Source organism: Zeus faber, assembly GCF_960531495.2.
Source record: "Zeus faber genome assembly, chromosome: 17".
NCBI lineage: Eukaryota > Metazoa > Chordata > Actinopteri > Zeiformes > Zeidae > Zeus > Zeus faber.
Window position 1 is genome coordinate 16,732,660 of NC_137204.1, and position 5,270 is coordinate 16,737,929.

Sequence of the window (5,270 nt, forward strand, 5' to 3'; positions counted from 1 at the left end):
CTCTTAAACGATAAGTCAATATCGTATCATCAGATTCCCATTTGTTTGCCAAAATATATTTTTTCAAACAATTAGATTGTCCTATTCCTACCTTCATTTGGAATAAATCTAACTCTCGGATTCAAAAAGCTTGAAAGGGTCTAAATCACTGGTCAGCGAATATCTCCAAACTGACCAACTGGATCAGCACATTTGCAGATAAGGAGGGGCCTCTACGGTCAACCATGGAACTACAATCCAGCCTTCCCACTTCTCCAGGTTCGTCGCCGGCTTCCTCGCCACCCTTGAATTCCAAAACCTATCGTTTAAACCCCATGGTGCTAAACTGGGTTAAAAATCTGGACCCAATTTAGAAAACACTTTGATTTCGCGAGAACAACTCGCTTCTCTCCGTTTATCGTTCAATCACCTCTTTCCGCCATCGCAATTAGACTTGGAATTTAAGGCCTGGCATGGATGCGGATTGGCCTTTTTCGTTGATTTATTTGGTGATAACTCATTTCGGACCGTTCACCTCTCTGTGTCAAGACCGTGAAATTCCAAAAAGTCACTATTCACGATACCTTCAGGCTCGAAGTTTCGCCCCCAAACAGTTTTCACTCTTCATCTTTGTGTACTAGACTCAATCCGATTGACAATTTGAAATATTTCATCGCCCGCATTTTTTCCGATGATAAATTTTCCAAAATGTTTCCGTCCGTCCGCCCAGAATGTGCTAGGTGCCATCATACCCCGGTCTCTCCGGGGCATTATGTTTCTGGTCCTGCCAATCTCGAAGAAGCTTCTGGTCATCAATCTTTGGCTGTTTTTCATTATGCAATATAACACCGAATCCCAAGCCCCTGACTGCTATTTTTGGAATCGTCCGGTCAGGGGAGGTTCTCTTTGGTCATCAATGAAATGCAATTGCATTTGCCTGTCTGCTGGCCCGTCGACTCATTTTGGGTAATTGGAAGGCAAAGAAGCTGCCATCCATTATGCGGTGGATACAGGAGGCGATGTCAATGTTGAAATGAGAAAAGGCCTGATATACTGTACGTGGATCACGCCAAAAGTTCAATGAAATCTGGTCTGCTTTTATTAGTTGTTTTGAAAATCTATCCCTTGACTGAACAATCTGTCAGATATGCAAACTGGTTAATTCAAATACCAAAAGTGTAAAAGACAAAGCTGGTAAATTGTTTTATCGTTCGCTGGTTGCTGGAATGTTATTATCATTAATCTACTAATTTACTTTTTTTGTGTCTTGTTTAGTGTTTTTTTTATTTCTACTTGTTTTCAACCTGAATATATTTCGTATTGTGAAAATGTTAATAAAGTTTTAAAATAAAACATTTTAAACATCAGATCAGAGAAATCGGCAAAATGTTTGGTCTCAAAAAAAAAAAAAGTATTAAACGTAAACGTCTTCGTCATAATTATCTGGTGCCTTGATATAACAGACTAGAATACAGTGCAAAGGATAAAGCTCATGCATATATTATATTAATGCATATATATAATTATCTGGTGCCTTGATATAACAGACTAGAATACAGTGCAAAGGATAAAGCTCAAGCATATATTATATTAATGCATATATATGATTAACAAAAAATGCTTACTCACTATAATAATTTTATATAATATACAATTATATATATATATTGATTTTTTTTTTTATTACAAATGTAGTAGAGTAAATACTATGCATATTTGCTTTGAATACTTTACTTAAGTATCTACAGATACTTGAAAAATGTACTCAAGTACAGTAACAAAGTTCTTATATTTTGTTACTTTCCATCACTGCAGTTCAAGTTCAAATTGAAGTTTATTTATCAAATGCACAGAAACACGTGGAGTGTGACTGTACAATAAAATGCATAAATTACGTGTTTACTCTCAGCAATTTACACAATTAACAAACAATTTTATCAGTTATAATAACATTTAAATGTAAACTTTAGTCTTAAAATAGTGCAATAAGCTAAACATAATAGCAAGGAAAGATATAAGGAGAGTAATGTGCTAGAAAAAGGAACAATGAGGTCAGCGGCGTAACTACCATATACAAAGAACTCACTCTTAATTTGTATTTTCATAATTACCTGCAGTATGCAGGTAATGCAGCTGCATTGGGGCCCAGAACAGTTTGGGGCCAGCACACACGGGCCCCTCTTTAACTCGCCGCTATCATAAAATCTCAAGCATCTCAAGCATTGAGTCTACATTATGCACTACTAAACTTTTATGGTATGCGCAAGCAGCTGCTGTGTGGTGTCACATGCTTGATGTCATTCATTCACCAAATAAATAAAAATATACAATAACATAAAACAGTTTTACATAATATGTAACAATTATGTTTAAATTAGGATACATGGGTGATTCGCTGAAAAATGTGCAAAGTGTGCCCACGTGGAATTATGCGTTAATAACGTACATATGGCAATGGCATGGCAAAACACTCACTGAAGTGTGAAGACAGCACGATGGAGAAGTATGGGGTTTTAGAACTGGAAATTGAAAGGAGCGGCCGAGAAAGAATAAGCAAAGCTTCCAGAAATAGGCAGTTTCTTAGAAAAGAAAGACGAGAGAGGTCGGAGCGTGGCCGCGCCGGCGGCGCCACTCGACAACCGCTGAAGATGGTGAGAACGAGGTGCAAGAGGATGTGCCGGAGCCGGAGCCTTTCGCCACTACAACTGCCATGGCCATCGCATCTGCATGAGTGTCCCACGGACAGGGGACATTTTCCCTTGAGGGGCTGGACGCAAATGTCAAAACGTTATATCGTGTCTGAGGGGGTCACGCAAACACCTCACGAGGCCCCCGCTTTGACTGTTTTGCATCGGGGCCCGGCACTGACTCATTACGCCACTGAATGAGGTGACAGCGGTGGCAATACGGTTACATGAAGACGCGTAACGGCCAGGAAGATTTACATGCATTGGTATTATATCTTCCAGAAATAAGGCTTCAGTTTTAGAATTAAATTTAATAAGAGAATGTGGAAGCAGCTCTGTCTATTATCACTTATTCTCACACAATATGGCGTCAGGAGAGAAAATACACTTGTAAGTCACACATACACACGCATTGTCACTTGCACACATTTTTATTACATTTGCAGGTGGAGCTGTGAATGCAGCTTCCCATACTCACTTGTCACACACACACACACACATACACACATGCATGCATGCTCACACACATTAGCGCGCACACACACACACACACACACATAAACACATGCATAAACAGGCACACACATACGCATACACACAGGCGCATGTGTGCGCACACACACACACACACATTTTACACATGCATGGATCGTGTAATCTTTACAAACGACTCCAATAATGGAGAACGCTCCTCTTGCTTTAAATTCAAAGTGATGCAAAGTGAGACAGAAAAATGTCATTAATCATGAGAACAGAGCTGAGCCCAGACGTTTCGTTTCTTATCTCTGGGCTCCAATCCTCGGGAAAAAAGTCAAATGACCCGAAAAAGGTCTCATTTTGGAATGACATTCCAGGTGACTGCTCCTCGCAGACTGCCGTCACAGTCCCCGAAAAAGAACATGGGACGTGGATGTCTCCTCCCTCACTGCAGCACAGCGGGATTATTCAATTGAAGTCCCCACACAGAGCCTCTATCGCACCTCATAAATTGGAAAAGAGACAGAGAGAAACACCTCAGATTCATGTCGGCATGGATGCAACGAGCGAGGGGGTAGACTATCATATCCACGGGAGGGCGGGAGTCTGAGGTGACTGAAATGATGCAAATGTAAGTATAGTACATGTTAAATATGGATTTTGTCATTTCGTCGAGGCAGGGGGTCTAGCTTTGCAACGTATCATTTCAGCGCTGGTCCTGTCCGTGAAACACCTCCTCCCCTGCTGTTTACGTGATGTGGAGCCTGTTTCTCTTTATCCGTTCAGCTGAACGTGTGCCGAGGTGCATGTCACGTCTGTACATGTCCCCGAATTGGCTTGTTTCTCCGTAGACTGTGTGGTCTTCAAGGTGACAAACCGGGAAGTCTTGTGCCTTCTACCCAAGCAACCGTGTGCTTGAGTAGAAGGTCTTGCTTTGCTCTATGGAAAGTTAGGGTGTTAGAAGTAATGTGACTGCAACACCACAGAGGGGCAGTAAAGTGAAGAATGCCACCTGGGGAGAAGAAGAATAAGCAAATGATTAATGATGACCGCCCACCCCAGCCCCTCCTCCTAGGAGGGTTAACAACCTTTCCCATTGCAATTTTTTCCTGCACTGATTTTAGGTGTCACAGGGTGTGATCCATGAGTTTGCTGATACGATATGTAATATATGATGTAATACGTTGCATCACAGATGATGTTATGTTACTTGGGCTGACATTCTGGGGACATTCAGTGTTGACTCGTGCAACACCCCATTATTTTTGACACAAAAACACTCCAGCAATCCAGCAAATACACGTTTTGTTTTATTTTCAAATTCCAATAACGACAGTAAAATAAGTTGACTAATAAACTTTATTAGGATAATTTCACAAAAAAAAATTTGAATTTCCCCAAAAGCATATTATTACAAACAAATAAAAAATACATGAAATTATTGGAATATTGTATAAACCCAGTGGCACGTTTTTGTTTTCATACAGGCATTCAAAGCATTTGTTAAAAAATAAACTCTAAAACCAGATGAACCACTTTGAACACCCTGTTGTGAACATTGGTTGGCATGGCGCGTCCTTGTTGCAGGAATACTGTACACTCAGTCAAGTTATCACATAATTCACATAATTACTGTGGGACAGTTGTAACGTCTGTGCTTTCCTATAACCAAGAACAACGACATATAGAACCACCACACCCCAATCCTTTGGAAAACGCTATGCATATTTGTTTTTGCTTTCTTTCAAAATGAGGGAAGGCCTCCTGAAGAACCCTCGGGACGCATTCTAGCAGCTAGAAGCAGCTTGCAGTGAGAGGATTGTTGAGTGTAAAAGTTATTTCAAAACCTCAGTAACCACGTCCAACACACACAAACACACAAAAAGCAAATATAACAAAACAAAAAAATAACAAAAAAAAAAAAAAAAACCCCAATGAAATAAAAATTCAACAAAACGTTAAATAAACAATTGAAACATGGGTGGGAATCGGGTTTGCATTTTCGAAATTTCCACACGCAAGGCCGTCGGCGGGCTTGTTGGCGCGCGTCTCTCGCCGCGGAAGCCGCTGTCAGGCGTCGGGGCAGGGAGGGATCCGCTCCTCCGCAGCGTTAACAAGTGGATGAAC

The 5,270-nt window shown here is 40.8% G+C and overlaps 1 protein-coding gene across 2 annotated transcripts in view; it reads right to left on the reverse strand.

The window, feature by feature from the left end:
- Positions 1 to 4,488: 4,488 nt before the first annotated feature.
- eng (endoglin) overlaps positions 4,489 to 5,270 on the reverse strand; it is a 38,521-nt gene continuing 37,739 nt past the window's right edge. For both annotated transcript variants that reach the window (XM_080018489.1, XM_080018490.1), the window contains exon 14: positions 4,489 to 5,270. This exon is cut by the window's right edge and continues 2,149 nt beyond it. The gene's annotated coding sequence lies outside the window, so the exon portion shown is untranslated.